Source organism: Lissotriton vulgaris, chromosome 1_1, assembly GCF_964263255.1.
Source record: "Lissotriton vulgaris chromosome 1_1, aLisVul1.2, whole genome shotgun sequence".
Taxonomy (NCBI): Eukaryota; Metazoa; Chordata; class Amphibia; order Caudata; family Salamandridae; genus Lissotriton; species Lissotriton vulgaris.
In genome coordinates, this window is record NC_141685.1 from 963,763,499 (window position 1) to 963,790,248 (window position 26,750).

Below are 26,750 nucleotides of genomic sequence, written 5' to 3' on the forward strand. Positions count from 1 at the left end.
TTTATGTTTTTGTTGTTTTATTTATTTTATTTTTTTCTTTTTTTTTAGAACATTTTTATGTTTTTTTTGTGTTTTTCATGGAGGGGAAACAACAAAAAACAGGCATTGAAAAGGGCTCAACAGGAGCAAAAAAAAAATTACTGTTTGGGTGGGTTAGGGCAATTGTGGTTTTCGTACGCAATGTTCATTAATTTCACGCTCATGTTCCCACATGAGAGCAGAGCACCACAATATATGCAGGTTAGCTTCATGTGTTTGAAGTTTGGCTGTATGTTTGGCACGGTTTCCTGTGCCTCTCGTCCTGTCAAAGAGATAATTGACGTTGACCTGGCCACAGGAGTTGTTGGGGGATTATCTTGGAGGTCACGCAACTCTGCCCGGCTGTAGTTTAGTGGATGCCACCTAGCCATATGGCGATGCATAGTATAGTTGCCCATACTATACTTTTTTTCAGTGCCTCTAGATAATCTGTATTTGCAAATGAGGCAGGTGGCATACTTCGCATTGACCTTCTTCTCCCCTCGAGGGATTGAAAAAAACTGCCATATAAAACTTGTTTTCCGTCGGGAAACACGGGGCAACTCCTGTATAAACTGTGGTTCATCTGTCTCCTCTTCCTCTACGTCATCCTCTTCCTCCTCTCTGTTGGAGATAAATTGAGATGGTGGTCCTCTCTTCTCATGAGGAGGTGGAGGTGGTGGTGGGGGTCCACCAGCTGAAGCAAGGATAGAAGCCATTGCAGAACTACAGGAAAATGGTCTTTCTCTCACCAAGATGAAAGTCAGAGTGAGGAAAGAAGGAGGGGTTTTCATGATTTGGAAAAGCAAAAGTTCTGAACCAATGAAAAGTGTTATTTTTAGGTCACATGACCTAGTCATACATCATTTGGAAACCAAAAGTGAAATGAACCAATGAAAAGTTTGATAAACAAGTCACATGACCTGTTCCGCTTACGTTACGCGGTGCGCGCCGCGTCCCGGATCGCTTCCGGTTCGCGGTCCGGAGCACTTGACAATGTGTCTGCACTCAGTGAGACACATTTAATCACTCACTCATACAGTCAGTCATGCACCTACTAAATCCTTCATCCAGACACTTATACATCCACTCATTCTTCAATATGTAAGACATATTTACACTTTACAGAAACATACAGTCACTGGATGTTGTCATCAGTGATGTCATCAGTGATGTCACTGACCATGTCATGAATGATGTAATATGTGACATCATCAGCAGTGGATTGCGGGTGCGCGATATATAGTTAGCGCAACTAACTATATATGAAATTTCAATGGTTTTATGCGAGTAAAATAAGGTTTTGTAAATGCTAATCCCTAACTATATATGGTCTATAACCTATGGTAATATATATATATATATATATATATATATATATATATATATATATATATATATATATATATATATATATATATATATATATGTGCAAGCAATAATAACACATAAGTAGGAAAATGCAACTGTTAAATGCATGGCAGATTATAGTATGAAACGAAGTTCAAGCAGATAATAGTGGATGTTCTGCAAGAAATCAGAAAGATAAATACACTAAATGCATCAGATGATTACAACCCTGAAGAATTAGGTGTGCACACAGACACTCACACATCACAATGAAAACACCTCAGATGATTATAACCACTGGGGACTTGGATGTGCACACAGACTCACTCACACATCACAAAGTCAATACTCAAAAACAAAGCACCTCACAGATCGTTCACTCGACATCCTTGCCAACTCAAGCCGGAGGAGCCCTTTGACAGCCCAGACAGGATTCTCATTCGGAACCCAAGATCCCTTGTGACGCCATGTCTGCCCCACAAGCGAGCTCTGTACTGTTCTAATATACGTATCTTATGTTCTTTTTTAATTCATTATCTAGTATCTATTCCACAGGAACCGCTGTTCTTTTTAAAAAAAAAAACGAAAAAAAAACATTTCGATTAAGGGCACTCGTTTTACACAAAGCCAGCAGCGGCTCCTACACAATTGCGGAAGAGCTTTGCCCCACTGGCTCAGAGCCAGCACCTGAAAAATAAAACTATATTTTACTATTGTTTTATTTTTCAGCTGCACTCTGAGCCAGCATGTGCAGGAAGGGGCAAGCCTGGCCATGGGAGGAGAGGGGGGAGTGATAGATGTGCACTTTTAAGTGCACGTATCAGTTTGGTAGGCCATTTTAGGCTGGTCAATCTGACATGCGCACCTAGGTTTCTCCAATCCAGCTGTATTGCACAGCCGAGTTGGAGAAACAGCACAGGCTCCCTGTGCCTGAGCGAGCATTAATCCAGCCCCACTCAGGCCAATCCCCATGCTGCCTCATGCTTGAGAGCTGCATGGAGATTGGGTGGGGAATCTGTGATGCTGTCCCAGGGACTGCTGAGACCAGGAACTGGCAGCAGAGGAGCATAAGGCAGCCGGTAGCACCAGGTAAGTGTTTTTTAATGCTTTTTTAATATTAACTCCCTCGCTGCATGCTCCCCCACGTGATTACCGCAGGCTGCCTCTCCCCCTGCACTCCCTCCACCTACCTCGCCGATATTTACCTGTGTCGACCGCCACTGTTTAACAGTTCTGTATCGAACTCCTTGCAGTAACATTATTTATATCAAGCGATCCCTGTTACAGCCATGCGCTCCTTCTGGAGATAGAATATACGCAGGCTGAACGGCATTGGAAGATAAAATACTGTTGCCTCTCTTGCTGGTGCGAGCGCTGGGGGCTCAACCCAAAGTTGGTGCATTGGGGAGGTGACATCAGAGCAGCTGGGATCCATAGAATACAGAACTGAAAACAAGAAAGCTTATTTATAGTGTCTGTCTGTTGCTGAAGGTAAACCCTGTAATGTCCATAAAATGGTTACCTCCATGGTCAGCAAGACAGGATCGTTTTACCTTTTTTTCCTGCTTTAATGAAGTAAGACTACATTGCAGGTCCTGATTGAAAGCAATGTTGTATTTTACCTGACATAGCCTATTACCCGCATAAAGAGGTGGAACATTAATTAAAAAGATGACTATCAGGTCGAGAGTTCAGATGCTGGGTTAAAAAAATACACTGTTGCTCTAACAAGTTACAAACTTCAACATTTTAGCATGCACTGTACTGAAAGTTTGCCTCACGCCCTCAGTGTTTTTTTCCAGCTTGAATGTCAGAAGACTTTGCGCTATTACACCCAATTGTTCTTCAGATTTTCACAAAAAATTGAGGATATTTTCACTTCACTTGACATCTTATTTAAGAATTTTAATTTTTCTGTAATTTTTTCCATCAAGGAGGAATTTTATCACAAAAATACCATCACTATTTGTGAAATGCCCCTTATGTTAGTGAAACAAAGGCATCTTCAGAACCTCACTGTTTGTGTGTGTGTGTGTGTGTAGTGTGTTTCCTTCCTTTAGACTCAGTAAAAGAGTTTGAATTTTGTCAAAAGTGACAAAATGAGCCCTTAAGGGCAAGGAGGGCTTTCATTGAAAGGGAAAACTTGAGAAATTATGTCAGGAGCAAGAAAAGAAAAAGCAGAGGAAAGTGGACCGAACTATAGCCCCCTCCTCAGAAACTAAAACCTCTTGTGACAAGGACTCCCATAGAGGGAGATCTAAAAAGAGAAGGTGGAAAAAAACATTGTCACCACCACCATTGTGGTCACTCCTATCATTCCCTGGAGCACCAGTCGACATCGAGACAGGTGTCCACATTGACTTGCTCGTTCTCAGGGAGCAATATGACAGAGCCACTGACACCGAGTGCCACACCACAGGTGCTGCTACTTGCCCTGGAACCGACAAGATCAATGTCCCTCCCACTTACATTGAAAACAGTGCTAACTCTGCAATTGTCGGGGGGCTTTTAGTGGCCAGCCGCTCAATGTTGCAGAAGCCCTTTGAATGAGCTCCTAACTCGTCCAGTAAATCCGCCACCATTTACCATAGAATACCCCCTAATTGCCAGGCAAGGGGTTTGTATAACAGCCATAGATCACTAAGGGACTGTAACTCCAGTTCATTGAAGTCCTGGAACGAGAACAAGGACGAATCATGGAAGATGACTGGCCGTCACATGGTGGCCTACTGCTGTGACCTACAACGGGGAAGAGCACCCAGAGCTGGCTTTACGGAAGATAGCCACCCCATCAGGCGGTCTGCCCAAACTTAAAGATGCAATACCGGTCTGCCCCTCAAACAGCATTCATCTTTCCTTATGAGCAGCCAGAGAGGCACCCAACAAGTGTTTTGGAACAACCAATAACCCCCCCTTGCATTCACACAGACAATGGAGTAAGCCTGGAGCAACAAGTTGTAAGTCAAAGCATACCCGCTCTCTACCTAGCTAGAGGCCAACAAATGCGGGGCTGCATAGACCAGTGTGCAAGGGAATCAGGAAAGGTGGCCGAACGGACTCCGCCATGTCTTGTGCATGGATTGAGGGAGGTACTCCTGATATCCCCTACGGAAGATACTTGGGACAAGTTCCTCGAACCACTGAGTCCCACAGACTGTTACTAGAGCAAAAGAGGGGCTTTATGCCACATGTACAGTGAACTATATCCCCCCAGCATTCCCTACACCCCTTCATGAGGAGGCCTTGATCAGGATTTCCCCAAGGGGTGGCCCGGGCTACAATCTGGCCCAATGGACTCCTGCTGGAAATAGGGACTGCACTTACGGGAGGCCGTATTAGTCCCCGGTACACCACTAAGTGGAGCAGAGCAATGAGGCCTGGAGATAGTAGTCCATCCTAAGACTATATCAAGTATGCCTGCGCGCTAGATTGGGTACACCATGATTGAAATCATGAAACACTGACATGCCGATTTCTTTGGTGACTAAACAAGTCACTAACCCCTGGACCACCAAAGCACAGAGGGGCCTGACCTCCCAACTACACCAAACCTCCTGAAATGGCTAAACGTGCCGCTATGGATGGTTAATCAAATTCCTCTCTGGGGGTCTGGCAAGCTGGTACCCGGGACCTGAAGCACAGTTGCTGGCATTACCCAATTTGGAAGAGCTGTGACTCCAGAACACAAAATAGAGAAGAATAAAGCAGCAAAAACAGTGTCACAGGACAGAGTGTATCAGACTGAAACAACATATTTAGATAAATCCACCACATTCTTGCTGGCCTCCAGCTCCCCGCAGTTGTCAAGTGCATAAGACAAATCCTCACAGCCGTAGTGGAATTTTATCCTGCTCTGGAAACCAATGTTTACACGTTAGCTGTAGATCTCAACATCATACAGAAGGACCTGAAGAAACTAAGCAGCAGGTTGAAACACACATAGGAAACAATCCAGGAACTGGTCCTGAAAACCAATGATTTGTCAGCGGAACTTCAAAGCCTAACGAACAAATCAAGCTTCTTGAAGACCAAGCCGAATATGCGGGAGGAACAGCCCAACGCAGCAACCTGCGAATAGTCAGCCTACCAGCAAAGACGGGGGAGCTTAATGCTACCCTATGCACTGAAATGTGCCTTCAGGAATGAGTGAGGCAACAGGGTCTCGCTCCAATGTTCACTATCAAAGGAGCACATCAGGTTCCTACTAGGAAGGAACTCCCTCTGGATGCCCCCTGGCTTATAGTGGCAAGAATCAAGAACTACCTCAACCAGTACCTCATCATCCAAAAAACCCCAGAGAGTGCCTTCTAGTAATTGACAACTCCAGAATGATGATATTACCGGACTTTAGTTTGGCAGTTTAGTGCCAGAAAACCTCCTTCCTGACCATAAACAATGCCTTTGAGACACAGGCCTGAAATATGCACTCTTTTTTCCGGTGAAGTTGAAGATCTTGGCAAACCAAAACCCCACTTCTTTACTACTTCAGAGAATGCTTGGCCCTGGGTGGAACTATAACAGGCCATCTCCAATGAAATGTGAATGGATCCTGAATGCTCTCTGAGATAGCACCGGAACACTCACCTGCCACCCAAGAAGTTCGGGAAAAGAACAGCCTAGAAGGCCCCCACTCATCAGCATATACAAGAAGATCAAAGATTAGCAATTCCAATAGGGGAAACGATTCTGGGTAGACTATTCACCCTTATGTCGGATTAATCCAGAGGGGAATCAACAGGATCTGAACTCAACAAAAACTCCAATGTTCTTTCAGAGGTGACCCCACAAACAGCAGATGAACTTAAACAACAGGCCCTTGCTCCTCTCTGCATGAGCTACATTTTGACTACTATGTTGCTCACCTACTTAGATATGTTCTTTTGGGGCACAAATGAGGGAGGGGATGCTACATGCAACTCATTACATTTACTCCCTTACACCTGACACATTTGCAGGCTACCTGAGATATTTCTTTTTTTCAACATATATATCATCTAACGATACTGGGCTGAGGGACAGCCCTGACTGTCCCCATTGAAAGGCCTACTTCCCCGTTAGATGAGCCACTGCAATGGATTGAGATACTATAATGCATTAATAGCCTTCCTAAAGGCAAGGCCACCAGCCTTGATAGTTTTCCTATGAAATTTTACGAAACATTCTCGTCTCAAATTAAAGATTGTATGACACAGCTATGTATATATATATTCAAAGGTGGAAGACCACCAGATTCCTGGTCAGAGGCAAAAATTGTGATGTTCCTTAAAAAAAAAATCATCATGCAAACTGGGCTCATATCGCCCTATAACACTGATTAATAGTGACAGTAAGCTTTACTCGCAAATCTTAGCCACCCGCATGGCTCTGATTATCCATAAGGTCATCTCCATCCCGCAGCATGGATTTATCCCTGGGCGGGGAGCAACAGACCTCATAAGGATGGTCATCTCATTCTTCGATGCTACCAACATTTCAATGGACCCAATGGCACAAATTCTGCTAGACGCAGAAAAGGCCTTTGACAGGGGCTCCTGGTCCCTTGTATGGGAGACCCTGTCAAGGGTAGGAATTGGAGAAGGGCTAGTGCAGGCTATTAAAATGCTTTATTTTCATCCTACAGCAAGGCTATTTGTTAACGGAGTGCTTACAGATCCCTTTGAAATAACTAGAGGCACCCGATAAGTTTGCCCAAGTTCACTGCTGCTATTTGCAATCTATATCGATCCTTTTCTTCGATAACTAGAAAATAATAAGGTTATCAGACCCATTGTAACCCATGGCTGGGAAACCAGAGTCTTGGTGTATGCCGACGACATTGCCCTTGTGACCCCGACCCAGATACTGCTATAGGCGAAATTAAAGAAGAAGCAGGGAGGTATGGGACATTTTCGGGGTGCACTCTTAATCACGGCAAAACACAAATAGTGGGTAACGAGAACTCAATGATCAATGACATTAGAGGTGGCAAAAACGCTACATACTTAGGGACTGACATATCAGCAAATACAGATAATATCGTAAAAGAGACTATCGACCACCGTTCCCTCTAGGGCGCGCGAGCACCTCTCCTTACATCCCTGCGCACACAGGACGTCGCGTGAGAGAGTCGTTGCCGGCCGCTTTGAAGAAGCGAGCGGCGGGAATATGACGAGCCTAGGTAAGGAGGCTGGGGCCTGGTGGCTATGTGGGAGCTCGGGGCAGACTGTGGCCTTTTGTTTAAATATTGCTGTTAATCGGAGCCCCTTCACGGGCTCCGATTAACATCAATACTTAAACAAAAAGCCACAGTCTGCCCTGCGCTTTACTAACAAAAGCTTAGACACTTTCCAAACACAGCGTGTACTTTAGCGCACGTTGTGTTTGGAAACTGTCTTTTGTTATTAAAGCGTGGGGCAGACTGTGGCTTTTTGTTAAAGTATTGATGTCAATTGGAGCCCGTGAAGGGGCTCCGATTAACAGTAATATTTAAACAAAAGGCCACAGTGGGCAGTCAGGAAGGCGGGGCAGCAGGGGGCACAGCGGCTGGGTAAACGAGCAGAACAGAAGGCAAAAGGGGCATAAAACAAGGAAAAAATGAGTGGGACCGAGGGCAGAAGGGCACAAAAACGAGTGGGACAGAGGGCAGAAGGGCACAAAAACGAGTGGGACAGATGGCAGAAGGGCACAAAAACAAGTGGGACAGATGGCAGAAAGGCACAAAAACGAGTGGGATAGAGGGCAGCACAAAAACGAGTGGGACAGAGGGCAGAAAGGCACAAAAACGAGTGGGACAGAGGGCAGAAGGGCACAAAAACGAGTGGGACAGATGGCAGAAAGGCACAAAAACGAGTGGGACAGATGGCAGAAGGGCACCAAAACGAGTGGGACAGAATGCAGAAGGGCACAAAAACGAGTGGAACAGAGGGCAGAAGGGCACAAAAACGAGTGGGACAGATGGCACAAAGGCACAAAATCGAGTGGGACAGATGGCAGAAGGGCACAAAAACGAGTGGGACAGAGGGCAGAAGGGCACAAAATTGAGTGGGTCAGATGGCAGAAAGGCACAAAATTGAGTGGGCCAGAAGGCAAAAGGGCACAAAAACGAGTGGGACAGAGGGCAGCACATAAACGAGCGGGGCAGAGGACAGAAGGGCACAAAAACGAGTGGGGCAGATGGCAGAAAGGCCCAAAAACGAATGGAACAGAGGGCAGAATGGCCCAAAAACGAGTGGGACAGAGGGCAGAAGGGCACAAAAACGAGTGGGACAGAGGGCAGAGGGGCACAAAAACGAGTGGGACAGAGGGCAGAAGGGCACAAAAACGGGTGGGACAGAGGGCAGCACAAAAACGAGTGGGGCAGAAGGGCACAAAAGCGAGTGAGGTAGATGGCAGAAAGGCACAAAAACGAGTGGGACAGATGGCAAAAGGGCACAAAAGCGAGTGGGACGGAAGGCAGAAAGACACAAAAACGAGTCAGACAGAGGGCAGAAGGGCACAAAAATGAGTGGGACAGAGGGCAGAAGGGCACAAAAACGAGTGGGACATATGGCAGAAAGGCACAAAAACGAGTGGAACAGAGGGCAGAAAGGCAAAAAACGAGGGGAAAGCAAAGTGGAACAGAGGGCAGAAAGGCACAAAAAACGAGGGGAAAACGAAGGGGATAAGGCAGAAAGGCACAAAAACGAGTGGGACAGAAGGCAGAAGGTCACAAAAAAGAGTGGCATAGAGGGCAGACTGGCACAAAAAACTAATGGCACAGAGGCAAAATACAGAATACAGAAATATAGTGGGCAGCTAGGAACAGAAGGCAGAATGGGCAGAGAGGCACGGTGCAGCGAGGCAAGGGGAACAGAAGGGAAAACTGGGCAGAGACACAGGCAGTGAGGGGTACAGAAGGAAAGACCGGGCAGAGAGAGCACAGGGACAGCGAGGGGAACAGAGGGAAGAAAAAGGAGCATGGACCACGTACTGGCAGCGGGGTAGACAGACAACAGCAGTCAGAGACACAACAATGAAAATACAGGCAATACAATAATTGCAAACTGCCTTTAAGACCCTTATTTTGGCTCTGTATGTGTGAAAACGCACCATCTTTTCAATTTTTAAAGTAAACGTTTTGAGTGTCATTTGGCACCGCAGACACGCACGGTTTAGTTCCTTGCGCACATAGCCATGGTTGCAGCGCACAGAGACCCTACACTGCGGCACACAGAGGAAAACAATTAGAGGGAACATTGCTATCGACCCCCTATTACTTAAAGTTAGACAGGATTTAGCGAGATTGCATAATCTCCATCTATCTATTATTGGCAGATGTAACATTATAAAAATTCAATTTTTCCCCAAGTTTTTATATCGCGCAATCCCATTGTAATTTACGGCGGATTGCCTGAAGAAAATCGAAGATCTGTTTTCTTGATTAATTTGGGCTTATGCAAAGCCAAGAAGGGCATATAGATTCCTCACTTTACCCAGGGAAAGAGGGGGACTGGCCTTACCAAAGACTTTACTACTGGGCCACCACACTATTACACAATTTAGTTGTAGTACAAGGAAAGCCAAGAGACAGAGCAATTGATGAAGTACCGATCCCCCTAGAATTTATAATGGGGGTGGAAGCGTGGGGATGGGCCTGGATACACCTATTTGACAAGCACTACAAAAAAGTTTGTTTCAAAACACTACAAGGGTGTTTAGAATTTGGAAATCAGTTTATAGATTGATAGGGGTGGGTCGGTTACATTTTTACACTCCCCTTGGCATTAACCGACATCTGCCAGAACTTTTCAAAGGCCCAATAATCAAGAGGTGGGGCGAGTTGGGGCTGACGAAACTGGGATCCTTTTAATCTCCACTTGGTCTTGTCTCTTTTGGAAATCTTAAAGAATGGTTTGAGATAGATCAACGGGACTTCTAGAAATATCTGCAAATGAGGGAGTTCTTAAACAAGAAGGGGGCAGGCCAATCGGGTTCGTTAATAATGACATAATTGATAAATTGAGAGAAAAAAGAGACCTATCTATTCAAGTAGTATATAACCTTTTTAATTCACTAATGAACGATGATATTGAAGAACAGGCACTAAGGTGCAAAGAGGAAATTGGGGTCTCAGAAGATCTCATTTTTCACTCAATGAAATTAGCACAGAGTATCTTAATACCGGTTCGACTACAGGCACAATACTAAAAAACTTGTTTTTCATTATATTACACTCTGAAGAAAGTTGCTAAATGGGGTACAGGGAGAGGAACACTGTGCCTCCGGTCTGCATTATATCAGGGATATTTGGTTCAAATCTTTGCCTCTTGTGACGCCCTTAGCAAGCTAAAACAAGAGATTATCAACTTTTTTAAGGCGAACCTAGGAGTAGACTGCTTCCTCTCATCGTCTCTGATAGGGCTTGGGGTAGCCCAGGAGATGCAAGGGATAATTGGAGAGGAATTAGTGTTTATTGGTATGGCGATTCTCCGTCTATGCATAACATCGGCATGGGTAGATCCCAACCCCCCCCCCAGATTCCAACAATGGCTTTCTCACCTGTTGGCAAATTATAATCTAGAAAAGGCGATCTATGCAAGGCGGGGAATACACTCACAAATTAAAGGACTAAAAATGTGGGCACCATTGACTAGATGGATTGAGAAAAATGGGTAAATTATAAAGAGGAAACCAACTTGTGATGACACCAAGGAAAACAGAGTGAGGCCAATTTCCCCGGATAGAGTGGGTGTTGGGTGAGTAGAGGGAAAGGATAAAATGAAAGAAAAAAATGCATATTTGTCTTTGTGATAATGTTCTTCAATGGATGTATACACTGCCTTATAATAATATGCAATAGAAATGAAATTAAAAAAAATTCCTACTTCCCCATGACAAGCAATTGCTAAGACACACAGTTTTGCACATTACAGGTTTGCAACAGTTATTGTAACTAGATTTTCAAAGTTTTGGTCAGACAACAGTTCAGTTATTTCAAATTGAATTGTTTATACCTGCATATGTCCATTTGCACCTGACACCAGGGGAGAGCAGTGCCCGATGGAAGGCCCTGGCCAGCATTATGCCCCCCTTTATGCCTACCCTAGTTCACGTTTTGGCAACTGACGGTAGACCCCTACTAAAAATGTGGAATGTACGGGATATGGGCACACTGCAGAAATGTTATGGTGTCCTGGCACACCTTCGCTGTCATAGAGCCCAGATAGTATTCCTATAGGGTACCCATCTCTCGGAGGGAGAAGGGAGTAAACCACTTAGTCAGCATAGACACAAGGTACAGCCATATGGCTGAAATGTAACATGCTGCATTGGGAAGATGAAACCCCAAAAGACCCTAAGGGTCATTATGTCCTACTCAGAGACAGACTGGATAGGTACCCTTTTGTACTGTGGAAAGTTTACAACCCTAATGTGGACTAACCAGCTTTCCAAACAGACCTGTCACAATGGTTGGCAGATTGGGTGGGCCTACCCTGGGTACTAGGTGGAGACTTTAATAAGGCCATGACCTAGACCTCTCCCATGCCTTACTACTGACCACCCCATGACCCATAATTTTGAAGCGCTGCAGTCATGGATGAGAGACTGGGTCCTCGCCGACTATTGGTGAAGTAGGCATGTCAGGGTGAGGGAATGCTCCTTTTATTCTTCCCCCCAACAAGGGCTACATGTTAGACTAGACAACATCTTGATCTCCATTTCCTAGCAGTCCTCAATATATCACGCCATGTACGTGGGGAAAACTCTCTCTGACCATAACCCCTTACAGATAGGTATTAAATGGCTAAGAGTCCCAACCCCGATCCCCGCTTGGAAACTCCAATCCACTTGGCCTGAAGAATACCACAATTTGAGACACTCTAAGGAACGCCATAATAGACTATTTCTGGTCGATAGTCCTGCGCAGCACCACACATTATGTAAAGGAGTCATAGGTTGTCATGGGCCCCTTATAGACCTAACAACGTTACTAACAGCAATGTCTCAAGACCTTAAAATTAGTTTTTCAAAGTCCTACATCAGGACCTGTGGTAGGCCCGACACCGAATCAAAGACTTTTAGGATGGGTGAGTCCGCCCTATTAAAGGTGAAATGTTTTAATTATCTGGGGATTTTGTTCAATCCGTTTTAAGCTGGCTTGGCTCATAACATTGAGACGCCAGATTTTTAGGAGAAAAATTGAATTAATTTTTAGATTTGTCTGCATATAAACCAATTGAAGCAATGCTGAATATTTACAAGTAATTGTATGTCAGCGTGCATTTATGGTGCTGGCTTCTAGGGGAATAATAGCGTGAAAACTTTAAAACGCATAGAGAATCAATTCACGCCTAGACTTATATCAGTCCCGGGAAGCACTCCCTCTCTAATTTGTCACACAGTGCGTGGCATGCTGTTTCGAAAGATGTGATAGGGCTAGCACCCCAATTACTCACGACGAAAATGTGGTCCTCACAAGAGGGTGGATTAACAAGATCTTGTATCTCTGAATGGCTGCTATTGAATGGGGCAGATCAAATACCATACAAAAAGTACAGACCCTCAGTAGGGACCTATATTTCTTTTGACATTGAGTAAATCTAAGAAATTTATAAGAGAGATGCCAGAGAGAGAAACTTTAAAGTATTATCCAAACATGTATATTTATTAATCTTTTTTTCATTTTAAAGGAATTTTTAAGAAACATTTATGCAACTGTACATATCATTTTGCTATCAGTGAAAAATTCATCATTTTTACATACATATTTTTGTGAAAGACAATTTTTGTGAAAAACAAAACATTAAATGTGCCCTCTAATGACAACTAATCCTAACAGTCAAACGTGCATACTGACATACGAATCATACTATTTCTTATTTTAAAAAAGACATATCTATCAACATAAACACAAAGACTAAATGTTACAAAACATAAGACTAACACAATTGGCAACTCTAAGGTGTACTTAATGGAACGTACGTCGGCCCAACATCTACTGTTCTGGATACGAACTGGTTAATTCCATCCCAACTAGTAGAACTGTATCATCTAGGTTCCCATGATATTCCATTAAGTACACCTTAGAGTTGCTAATTGTGTTAGTCTTATGTTTTGTAACATTTAGTCTTTGTGTTTATGTTGATAGATATGTCTTTTTTAAAATAAGAAATAGTATGATTGGTATGTGAGTATGCATGTTTGACTGTTAGGATTAGTTGTCATTAGAGGGCACATTTAATGTTTTGTTTTTCACAAAAATTGTCTTTCACAAAAATATGTATGTAAAAATGATGAATTTTTCACTGATAGCAAAATGATATGTACAGTTGCATAAATGTTTCTTAAAAATTCCTTTAAAATGAAAAAAAGATTAATAAATATACATGTTTGGATAATACTTTAAAGTTTCTCTCTCTGGCATCTCTCTTATAAATTTCTTAGATTTACTCAATGTCAAAAGAAATATAGGTCCCTACTGAGGTTCTGTACTTTTTGTTTGGTTTATCTCTCCCCCCTCTGGACCTCAAACTATCTGGGTGAACTCTTTCTTTCAATATAGCAGATCAAATACCATGGCTTAAGTACATGAAGGTTTCTTTTGTGTGCTTGGGTCTGTCCGATTTTTACAATTAGCCTTTTTTAATTGGCCCAAATTTTAAGCCTGTGTTAAAAAAGCATACCTTGAGCACTGAATAAATAACAGCTTTGAAATGCTGCCCAAAAGATGCGAAGTATTGTAAATTATGCTCAAGTAAAAACAACTTCTGGCCTAGAGCCTTACCTGGGATGGATTATATCCCCTACTTATCATTACTGGCTTAACCTTTTTATACTAAGCACTTTGCACTTCAAATTTGTCTCTCCTGCAATGGACTCGTGGCCTCCTGCAGGTGGGACAGTAGCTCAACTCAAAGTATCAGCCACTTACTTTTTGTTTTGCCACTTGTATCAGGAACCAAGACTTTGTTTCCTGGCAACCCTTTTACAGAATGCCAATGTGAGACAGTAAACTGATGGGCCACTGTTTATGCAGGCCCTAGATTTTTTTTAAGTTTGCTGCGCAGCACTCAATTTTATAAAATCATAATTTCACATCAGGAGGCGTTATGAAACTTAAAAGATGCTGTTTATGTATGAATCTGTTACCGGAAAAGCTTTTTAATCTCATGAAATTTTATAAATTGTACTGCATACCCTTGATTTTATCTGGCTCAGTGATATGTGTTTTTATTTGCCTTATATTTCTACATGTGTGATCTGGTTTGTGTACTTTTAAGGCCTCTGGACGAATAAAGTTTATCTTGACTTGACTATTTCTGTGATAATGATAATATGGCTTCCTCTCCCTTAGTAGGAAGGGAGCCTTTCAAAGTGGTCATGCAAGGAGCATGCTACAATGGGAGCCCATAAACCATTCAAAGCGGAAATGAAGAAAGTGGAGGCTTCGTTGTTTACCTATGAGTATGCAGACACCCTGGGCCATGCTGTCCCGGAACAACTAAAGGATACAAGAAGTATGAATGCCGATCTCATAAAAAGACTTAGACGCCTGGACCACAAAGCACATGCAGAGGGTGAAAGAGCAGGGAGGCTACTAGCCTGGTTGGCTAAACCCCCGCGAGCACATTCTCCAATTTGGTCTATCCTAAACTACGCAAATAGGGAACTCACCTCACAGGATGGAATCCACGCAGCACTTGGAAAATATTATGAATCACTCTACAAGGATAATGATCCCTTGAATGAGAGCACACAGAACTTGTTCTGGGAGGAGCTACCCTTCCCTAGAATACCTCAGGATATAGCTTAAGGCCTTAACACTCCGATAATGGAGCAAGAAATCAGCGACGTGATCCAAAAATTACCTAAGGGCAAAACGCCAGGATAGGATGGCCTACCAGCAAAATAGCAACATTTTATGCAACCTTTGAGTCTGTGCTAGCACCTAAACTGTGGAAATGCACCTTTTAATGCGCACACCGGTGCAGGGTTCACACTTATCTTGTCCATGGGTCCATAGACCAACAAAATAGAGATTGGCACTGAAGCTGGAATTCAAAGAACAAGTTTATTAATCACTCATGAGTGGGACTATGTCCATACAACACCCTCAAGTCTTCCAGGAGGTAGTACATTGAATACACAGACCATGGCACTTATATACAGAGTTTGTTGCAGAGTAAGCATGTAGTTACAAATAGAAGGTACAAGCATACACAGAAATAGTTACAGCCAGACATGGGCAGATGAGTAATCACTTAGTCAGCAAAGTGGGAGGGGGAACAGAACTGCTTACAGCAGCCACAAATAGTCGACAGTTACATCTTTAACCAGGTGCATTTCAGCAACTACAGGCCTTTGCTCAGCACATACATTGCTTTGGTCTAGTACAGAAGGAGTTACCTAAAGTTGATGACTCAAGCAGAATAGAAGGGCAAGCAGCAGTGAAGACAGAAGAATTGCATAGCTAACAAATAGATGCCACAGACAAAATGGCTTCAACTTATGCTAACAGAAATTATTTTCTATTTCCACAGACGGCCCTTTTAGCACATGCTGAAGACATGTTCTTATACTTTCAAAGGAATACGGAAAATATCATTTATGTCAATCTGCATAATTTCATTGATTTCTTGATCACTTGCTAATCGGGCATTTACATTCTTAGCATTTTGTTCAGTCGGTATACACGAGGTGCAAATAGAAACACAAAGGGAACAAAGCATCAGGCCGCATTGGATACATAGGCAACAAGTGAAAAGAATAGCAACAAATATAAATAGAGCTGACAGTGGTTTCCAGCCCCATACAGTAAAAATGTTCCATAGCCATCCAGTCAAAGTCCATGTTCCTGAAACCTGATGGATTTCAGTGGCTATTTTGTGCATTTTAGAAATTGCATCAAAAACATAAGCAGCGTGGTCAGGGATGTAAATGCAGCAGCTACTCCCGATGATGCGACATGCTCCACCAAGGTCAGCCAGGATGACATCAAGGACCATCCTTTTTTGGAGCGTCAGAATTCTCGCAATTTGTAGTTCTTCTGTGATATTTCCAAGCGCCATTGCTGTCTGATTGGTTACAGCCTCTACAACACGTGTCAAACGTCTTATTTTTCTGCTGTTCAAGGCTGCACCAACAAAGAAGAATAGTCCCAAGTTAAAGTAAATATTCTGCTGCAGTGCAGTATCAGTTTGATCCACCTCATCATTATTTGTTGTCCTCTTGAATCGGCTCTAAGAAATGTCATTATACAGTTTATAGTCTATATGATAGGATGCAGGTTCCAAAAACACAGGTGGAAGGAAAAAGGACACATAGCAGCTTCCAGACCACCTAATAGGTAGGTGATAATAACCTTTACTTCCGCAAATGAAATAGGTACTATGTAAGGACAAAAAGCTGCTATTATTCCCTCCAGTAATATTCAACACTAAAGTACAGTCACTTTTTCCCACAGGTATACTGCCAATACTGCTCACACAGAGATCCACTTGAGCTCTTGTGACAGTAATAACAGGAGGCCCATTTCCCTTGGTTGTTCGAGTGTTAGGGAAAACAGTGTGCAGAGGAATTTCCTCGACGATACTCCTCCATTTCCCATACAGTTCCATTAGCTTGCGGAGCGCCTTCCTCAACAGGGTAACAAACCCTATTCAATTAAGCGTTTAGTCCTCCTACATCAGCATGAATAATGTTAGCAACTTCAGAAGCCCACAACAATGCAAACCAGGCTCTACAGGAGCCATTATGTGAAAAAGGCAAGGGAATAAAAGGCGTTCCTCCCTTTTTCTGATGAGCTGGCATCATTCCACATACGCAACAGTTGGTAACATTTGTAGCGTAGTGTGTATGGTGCAACATCTGAATGAAAGTGTTATTGAGGTAGGTCATTCTGTGCTCTGTTCATGATATGGAAGAGTAAAGTAATAATGTTCAGTGGGAACAGGAGTATTAGCAGTCAGCAGATTTCGCACAGGAGATACTTCCTCTACAATCCATGTTATTGCAGCAACAATAACAACAGTCAAAGTGAGTCCAGTAACAATCATTGTTCTTTTGCTACAAACTGTTGCGCAGTGGGTTTCTTCTCCTTAGGCATATTAATTTTGTTGACAAACAACAAAACAGATGGTGCCCTAAGGTCCTGGGCAGAAGTTAATTTCTTCACTGAGGTTGAGACAAGCAGTCACTACCCCCCTCGAGGTCAGGCTTCACCCACCCAGGACAGTGGCTCAAACAGTCTTTTTCAGGGGTTGCAGCTAATATCGAGATGTACCAGGAATCGTGTGGTCCGGAAAGACTTCCTCAGATCCTTCAGGTGACACAGCTTGTCCTTGCTCGGTGACCAGGATGTCGCAGTGATCTGCCAACGCAGCTGGGCTCACTAGGTCTTGCAACACCTTCCGCCAGTGTGTCGCATGGACCCAGTTCATCCGATTCGTCACTCGAACTGCAGTCCTGGTAGCTAGCAGCACTTGCTCAGGGTCTCACCATCTTGGTGCTAGGGAGCTGGCTCTCTGGAAGGACTTTGTGACGACATAGTCACCAGGGCGCAAGCAGTAGCCCTCACCTTGCGACCTGTCTAAATGAGTCTACCGAACCTGTTGATAAATAGAAGACAAACTGTCAGTCAACTGAGACAAACAGTCATTCATCAATACATAGGGTACATCATGTATAGGGCGTGTCTTAGGAATCCCCCAAATATACATTGGCCTTCCAAAAACCACTTCATACGGTGTGAGGCCAGATCGTGTATGTGGTATTGATCTAATAGATAGGAATGCTAAAGGCAGTGCATCAGGCCATTTCAAAGATGTGAAAGCCTGTATCTTAGCCAATTTGAGGGTAGAGTTGTAACGTTCCACTAGTCTTGCTGATAGTGGGTGAAAAGCAGCAAGAAATGTCTGCTTAATTCCCAACCCTTTCATGAGATACTCAACAACTTGCCCAATAAAATAGGATCCGTTGTCACTCCACAAAACTTGACAAATGCTGAATCTGGGAAAAAACTCCTTTAGGGGCACCTTTGCTGTAGTAAGAGCTGTATTATGTTTCGTATCGTATGCCTCCACCCATTTGCTAAAGGCACAAACCACTACCAAGATACACTTTAGGTTGTTACAATGCTTAAGCTGTATGAAGTCCATTTGCAGGACCTCAAAAGGTGCTGTAGGTATTGCAAACCCTCCTGTTGGAGTTTGTGTTCCCTTTCCAGGATTATACTGGAGACAGATCAGACAGTACTGGACTATTTTCTTAGCCGTACCGACAATATCTGGACGATCCTAAACTTGCATAAGTTGCTTTGCTATTGAGGATGCTCCAACATGTGCCGGCCCATGTGCCACATGAATCATAGGGTGTAAATAGGCTTGTAGCAGGATTCAGAGTCAAACATCTTTTCAAAGTGATATGAGGGGCCAAAAGTGTCAATTCATATCCTGTCAAGCGGGAACTAGTCATATGCTGTGTCTTTGTTTGATTTAACAAGGCATTGACTGAATGAGGTACTAACACAAACAATCTATGAATTTTGGGACTTATATGAATTTTGGGACTTATATAGCGCATGGCTGCCCGGAAGCGTCCCAGCGCTGAGATTGCAGACAGACAACTGAGGATAGAGGCCGAGGGGGAAGGGAAAGAGGTTATTGCGGGAAGAGGTGGGTTTTGAGAAGCTTTCGGAATTTCATATGATTAGGTTCAGACCGGAGTTGGATTGGGAGAGAGTTCCAGAGGGTTGCGGCGACCACCGAGAAACGGCGTCCACCAGTACGAGCTCTTTTAATTCGGTGTGACAAGAATATTCCCTCACTCTGACATATGGACACAGCTGCTGCTGCTACAGCTCGAAAACAACCAGGCAGTGCGAGGGCAACTGGATCAAGGACAGCTGAGAAATATGCACAAGGACGTTGTTTATCACAGTGTATCTGTGTTAAAACTGAGAGGGCACAACCTTCCCTCTTGTGCACATAAAGTGTGAAAGTCTTAGTGTAGTCTACAGTTCCAAATACTGGTGCAGAACAAACAGCTTGATGTAGCTGTTGGAAGGCATTCTGGCATTCAGTACTCCATGGGAGAGGCATGGGGGTGTCTTTAGTCAAAAGGGCCAACAAGGGTGTAATAATGTACTAAAAACTAGGGATCCACTGCAGTGGTGGCTGGTGACTTTTGAAAAAGGTGGGCGTAAAAGTTGTGTGTGAGTTACCTGCGGCGAGAGAGACTGACGACCAAAAGAGGGGTTCAGGGAATTTCCTCAAAAAACACAGGAACCTCTTCCAGACATTAAATAACTGTAGGTAATATATCCATTAAATTTCATATACCATCATTGTCCCACACAGCAGACGTTATTAGAAAAACATATGGTTTTATTATTTAAAGTCAATCCGTAATTGTTTCATAGAAAACACTGCATATACATATATATACAATGTAATTCAATCAAAAGAAACACATCCAAATAGCCCCAACAAACTCATACATTCAAACATCCTCTCAGTCAACCACACCGTCATACACCAAAACACAAGAACAATACAAAATTAACAAAACCAAGGATTACAAAAAAAGGAACGAGAACAAGAATAATACAAGCAAAAACATGGCGCCGACGCGCGTTTCGGAAAGGACAAATATCCACAGTTCCTTCGTCAGGGCGCAAGGAAAATCATATAAGTTTCTTCACAGTCGTAGATCTCTTGAATTTTCAGTAAAACAATCTTTTTGGGACAAGATACAAAAAGCCTCAGGGGCTATTTCTTGAAGCTGGGGATAGCAAGTATAAATACTGTCCGAAGAATAGGGGAAGTGCATGCTGCTCTGTTCAGTGTAGCCGGTCGCTATCTGTAATCCAAAAGGCGAAGCCCTCACAAGCAATCTCGGAGGAACACCAAAGGTATCAAATATCTAAGATATGAAGAATAAATAGAAGAGGACGACGGGGCCAAGGATAACTGTAGATATACGAAAAAAGAGATTTTTCACAAGGGTCCAAAGTAGGTGGAGCAGCCTTCCAAACACAACAAGCAGTCCCAGATGGTAAAGGACAAGTAATTCCTGTAGTTTGTAGTACGGGGGCTGTAGATACAGCTGAGATTCCCAAAATAAACGCCCGTGCAAAGTCCCGGGCAGCAGCACGTCTCTCTATGGTACACCATCGCCATTTCCACCTGAGAAAATTTTGAAAAAAAGAGTGGCCAGATGGAGCATTTTCAAGCAAATTTGAGAAAGCAAGTTGGTTAATAAACCAATAAAAAGATTTCATATGATAATGACATAGGTATCTGCTTATCCAGTATATCCACAGATCTTCACTTTGCTAGTGAAGTATCTTACATGTGATGCTGTGATGGCAGCAGCGCCTCGTTATAGGAGCAAGACTTACTGTCAGTGGTGGTTGGTGAAGTCTGAGAGTGGTGAGCTGAGAGGGGGGCACAACATTTTTATGGAAGTACATGGCGATTTACTGTGCATTTTTTTTAAGGAGTTACATTAGTTCTCAGGCTGATTGACAGAACAGAGTTACACATGAAGGGGCCAGGCAAAGCTATTTTAATTTTAACAGTAGAGTGCACTGTTTACAATGTATATTTTGTGAATGGGGGAGATCAACGCTGGCTCATTCATAGGCCTAGCCAAAAAGTGCCACATGCAGGAAAGTCTGCATCTGCAGCGTTTGAAGAGGAGACTCCCTTGGCCTTTCCATAAATAAAGTAAAAATCGGTTGGAGTCTGAGACTTTTGACACATCAGCACACTACCATCTCTCTCAAGATAAGGGCCTGCACTTACCCCAATTATAGAGCATATGTAATTGTAAAGCGACAATAAAGACAAAAGAGAGTTGATCAGGCCCCATAACCACAGAAGCTTGAAAACACTGGAGTTTACAGTACCCTTTGATTTATGTCAAGGCAAGATTCCCTGCTCTTCACAAGGGCAAACAAAGCACAGTTTTTTACTGTTCGCTCGTTGAAAAAATGAAAATAAATTCAGCCACACTTCATCCAAGGAAAAGGCCAGACATTCATTGTAATCTAAATAGTTTCTGCAGTGTGTCTGTGTCACGGCCAGCATTGCGTGCCCTACTGCCTAGTAGCAAGAAAAACAAAAGTCACTTTTCATATCAGGGTGTAAGATGGTTGGAGTGCTTTACATGAGCACCAGTTACGTTACACAAAGACACATTCATTTATTTTTAGGCACGAGGAGATTTAGATTGTGATTTGCCCAGGATGACAGGAGGTTGAGCGGACGCCGAGACTAAAGCCTGGATCCCCTGCTTGTTATTTATACATAGTCACAAACACAATTTATAATTAGCAGCTTGCTTAAAAATAAACAGCAGCACTAGCCTACAGCCGCATATTGGAGCACTGGTGATGGCGGCATTGGCATACCATAGAACAGAGGTCTTCAATCTGTGGGGCGCGACCCCCAGGGGGGCCGTGGAGGCATGGAAAGGGGGTCGCGCACTTCATTTGTAAAAAGAAAACGGCCCAGACAATTAGTTAAAATGCTTTCCTGTGCTGGGAAATCGGGGCCAGGCAGACCGCTAATCATGCATTTCTACAAGTGTGTTGCTGGACTGAAAGAAATGCAAATGTGCACAATGAGTTAATCTGCAAATGTAAAGAATTTGCAGATTAACTCGTTGTACACATTTGCATTTCTTTCAGGCCAGCAGCGCACTGGCAGAAAGGTGTGTTTAGCTGTCTGCCTGACTTGATTTCTCAGGACAGGAGAGTGCTATTGCAGCTGCGAAGTGCTTGTGTTTAATTGTCTTTGGATTTACATAGTGCTTTCTATCCCTGAGAATGTGTTGAAGGGACACTTATGTAAAAAAAAATTGCATTACATATGGTGTGAATGTTACTAAAATCTATGGGTGTTATTTACAATGAAATGGTGTAAGGCAGCTCAGCAAATATTTTTGCTGCACTGACCCACGCCAATTCAAAAGATCAGGAATGGACTATATTTATAAGATAAGGTGCACTCCTGTCCTTTCTGCCGGCGCACAATTTGGTGCTTAGCGCCAACGCAGGCACCTTTGCACCATGGTACAAGGGCATCTGCATGGTTGGCAGGATTGTTTTTGAGCAAGAAGGCATGCCTTCCTGTGCAAAACAACCCATGGAGGCCTTTTCCTCTTTCTATGTATGCTACACATAGAAAGACAAAACAATTGAGGTGAAATAAAGATATTTCTCCTCGTTATGCATCCCCAGGGGCAGCTTACAGTCTTGACGCATCCTTAGGTTTACAGATCATTGTAAATCTGGGAATGTGTTAAAACCCAAGGGAAACCCCACTGCAATGCCCTAATGCAGTGTAAGGCAACGCATCGACTTGCGCTGCGTTGCCTTACACCATATCTAGGAGGCCCTGAAAAGCCACGCAAAGTGACTTTGCATGGCCTCATAGACATGGGTCTGCATTCTGCGCAACCAGAGCGTCTTAAAAAATGACGCACCTGCAGCGCAAGGGGATTATAAATAAGCCCCTATATTCTGGAAGCAGCCCATATATTTTGAAAGCACCATTTTATAGTAAAACATTTTGCACATTTTGTAGTGGTCTATCTCGTACTGTGTGTAATGGAAGTATAAAATAAAGTCTTACATATTCACAGCTCTCTCTGTCACAGGTTGTGACCTCATTGCACTAAAAATACACAGGTCACAATTCTCCACTGCACCAACCACAATTTAATTATGTGGCTCTCTGGTTGCAAACAGACTTTTGCAGAACATTAACTAATAGAGGTTTCATAATTTATTATAGTGCATTTCCCACTGACTAACAACTTCTTAAAATGTATTTATTATTCATTGAAGCTGCCTGGTATTTTATATGTTGTTACCTCAGGGTGAAAGGCCTAAAAACTATACATATGTTTTAATTATGATAAATGATGTGTAGCTACCTCCAGTTACATGCAGCTATAAATGCCAAGCTGTCAACATCCCATGAAATATAGTATAGTTTTCCTCTAATGTCATGCAATAAAGTATCAGCCCATGCATTACAGCTGTTATACCAAGGGCCACTGGAATTATGTGATTGTGCGGCCGCAGCAATTTTAGCATTATTATAGATCTGCCGCATTTGCCACATAATCCATCATCTGCCGCGTAATCTGCTAATTTAAAAAATATATATATTTACTCAAAAGTTACTAAAAGGAGCAAAAGGTGTTACCGCTCTGTAGGCCTTTTGTGAAGCTGTACTGGTCACCTTTTTGTTGCTTATTTCAATATTTGGGTGTTAAACTGGTACTTATGAGGTGCAACCAGGTTCTAGAAATTTTTGTCGGAAGGGGGTCCTTACACCTAAAACATTTTGATTGGGGGGTCTGCGCATCACAAAGTTTGAAGACCACTGCCATAGAAACACTTAAACATAGAAAATCAACAAAACAGAGTTTACCTTTTGATTTACTCTGTGGCCTGCCACTTCTTTGACTTGGAACATGCTTGTAATTTCTGCCCGGTACATGTCCAGTGGCGAGGGGGCTCACGAGGTGATGAAAGGAGGGGCCTTGCTTGCAGCTCTCCCTCATGTGCAAAACCGTTAACGGTGGCAACGTGCACGAAGTGAGAAGAGAGGCAAAAGCAGAAATTGTCTATCTGTATGGTCTGAAACGCACATGAAATCTGAATTCTTCCCACTGAAGTGTGCTCTGAGAGTAAATACGAGCAGGATGATCCCATTTGGCCTGTCCCAGGGTCTGTACTGCAGATTCCTAATTTGGCCACGTTAAAGTTTGCATCGAAATTTGCATTGAGCAATGCGTCATGCCAGATGGTAAAGGGCACATCGAAGGAACGCTGCAGATGATTGAAATCCCGGAGCAGCTGACCAGGCAGAGCAAAAAACATGAATGGTATAAAAAAACAACAACAACAAAAAAAAGTTGCTGATCTGTATCGTGACCCAGCGTGTGAAACCTCTCTCAAGCAGGTAAATGAGCCTGAGGAAGGCACAATGCTATGGAAAGCCGCCTATGTACAGCCAAAAGGCAGGGACGGACGGTATGGATGGCAAGGGCTTCTTGGCAGGGGCAAATTATTAAGTCCAAAAATAAACAAGTTTTAAGGAAAGGTCAGGCCCCGCAAGAACCCAGGAGACCTTTCACTAGCTAGGTATTCAGCAGAAGCGCACCAAAAGGAATGTTCGGAATCTCTCACGGGACGCAAAATCCGTGTAGACTCTGTACTATATAATTAATGTCAGCCCCCAATTCAGCTCAGTAACTTCAAAGTAAACCTACCTGCTGCGCGCTCGTTTCTAACCACCAAGGCTGCAGGCACCTTCCTTTTTCCACTGAATACAATAAGGAGCTTAGGGGATAAAGAACAGGTCGACTCCCTCTCACTCTGACATGTACAACACAAGACCTGTTCCTATGGTGGGCTTGTTTCTCCTGATCCTAGCCAACCAATAATTATTATTTAGATGGAGTAGCGGCTGTGCAATCTTTTTCTAGATCAAGGTCACCCTTTATTTAAGAATAATTTAAAAAGAGTGTGTTATTGTCTCTGTGCCTCTTTTCTCACTCTCCCTCCCCCAAGAACTGCATGTCAATCCAGATGGCTCGCTGATCCTATAAATCTAAAACCGGGCTAGAACACACTGGCCAACTGTAGTTTATTCTGCGCTGTGTGTCTGCCCTATTAAAAAAGCCGACATGTTTCGTTGTCCCTGTGAAAATTTGCGGCAACTTCTTCAGGGCTTGGGTCTGTCACTCCACCCTGCACCAATTTTCACATATGCCGTTTTTCGGCGTTCGGAAGGTATACCTATACTTCATGGATTGCTGTGCCAATGTCACTTTGTTATCGGTTTTTACCCTCGTGCTGCATCTGTCAGCCGGGACCGTACGGGTAGCGGAGCTGAGACAACGCTCCGCTACCCGTACGGTCCCGGCTGACAGATGCAGCACGAGGGTAAAAACCGTGTGTTCTTGCCCGGTTTTAGATTTATAGGATCAGCGTGCCATCTGGTTTGACACGCAGTTCCTTACTTTGGGTCCAGACCTGCAGTACACCAACCTTGGTGCACAGGCAGGCACTGTCTCCTCAGCACCTTTATACTTTTCTTCTTCTTTCTACACTATCACTTTTTTGGTTGGAGTGGTGGACGCTGATGATGAGAACCTAGGTGGCAGGCGAGTACCATCCTGCTAGCCTCCATGGTGTTACTCCCGTGAGGCTCCTCCATTCCCTTTCCTCACTTTTTTCATTTTTGTTTTCTCTCTCCTTACACTCCAGATAGTTCTTGGGGTACAGGGCACAGGAGTATCTAAAATGGTCTGAATGTCATCTGGTGGGAGTGCACGTCCCTTCTTAGACAGGAGGTGACCTAAATAGGTAACCTGCTGTCTATAAAATTGCAACTTCTTCCGAGAGACTTTGTCATGATGAGAGGCAAGAAATAATAACAAGGACAGGGTTCCTTCTTTACACTGCTCAAGGGTATTGGCAGCCAACAAGATTTCATCAACATATTGAATAAGAGCCACCCCTTTCAGTACAGGAAAAGAATCAAGCTGCCTTTTCAATGCCTGGCTATAAATGCTGGGACTCTCTGCATACCCTTATGGAGCTCTACAGAATCGGTATGATCAATTATTCAAGGTGAAGCCGAACAAATAAAGGCTGTCAGGATGAATAGGTATTGAAAAAAATGATTTCTTTAAATCAATGACACTGAATGTAGTGGCAGTAGGAGGAACCATAGTAAGAAATGCTGTGATGTCAGAGACTACCGGGTATTGGGGCACCACAATTGTGTTAACCTTTCGTAAATCAATAATGAATCTGTACAATTTTGTATCAGTGTCTCTTTTCAAAATAGGAAGGATAGGGCTTTTACAGGTATAATAAGGGACTTCTACCACAACCCCCACCTTGATCAAATCCTGACCAATGTGTGTCAATGCTTCTTCGCCTTCCCAAGATATTTTATATTGAGGCAGTTGAGACAATGAAGCACCTTCCTTCACTTGAATATGTACTGGTGGGATAAACATTTGTCCCACATCGGTATCTGATGTAGCCCATAAAGTACTAGGTAAGGATGCCAGAGCGATATCCTCTTTAATGGGACAAGACCTCTCAACCATTGGATAGTTATCATTTAAAATAACACGCACAACTTCTGGGGAACAAAGCATTGTAGCACGAAAATATTTGAGCATATCGATACCCACAATATTATCCGGCATGTTAGAGGAAAGCAAAAATGGACATTCTGCAGTGAATTTACCAAGACTAAATGCAAGTGGCTGTGACAGTGGACTAGATGTAGGTGTCCCATCGAATCCTATTGATGTCATTGCGCCAGACAGGGGAGCCCTAAGAACCAATTTTTTAGACAGAGCACTACAAGTAGTTCCTGTATCAA

At 43.3% G+C, this 26,750-nt stretch overlaps 1 pseudogene; it reads right to left on the reverse strand.

Annotated features, from left to right (window-relative positions):
* Positions 1-15,899: 15,899 nt before the first annotated feature.
* On the reverse strand, positions 15,900-17,431 carry LOC147748299 (uncharacterized; annotated as a pseudogene).
* Between the last annotated feature and the right edge of the window lie 9,319 nt (positions 17,432-26,750).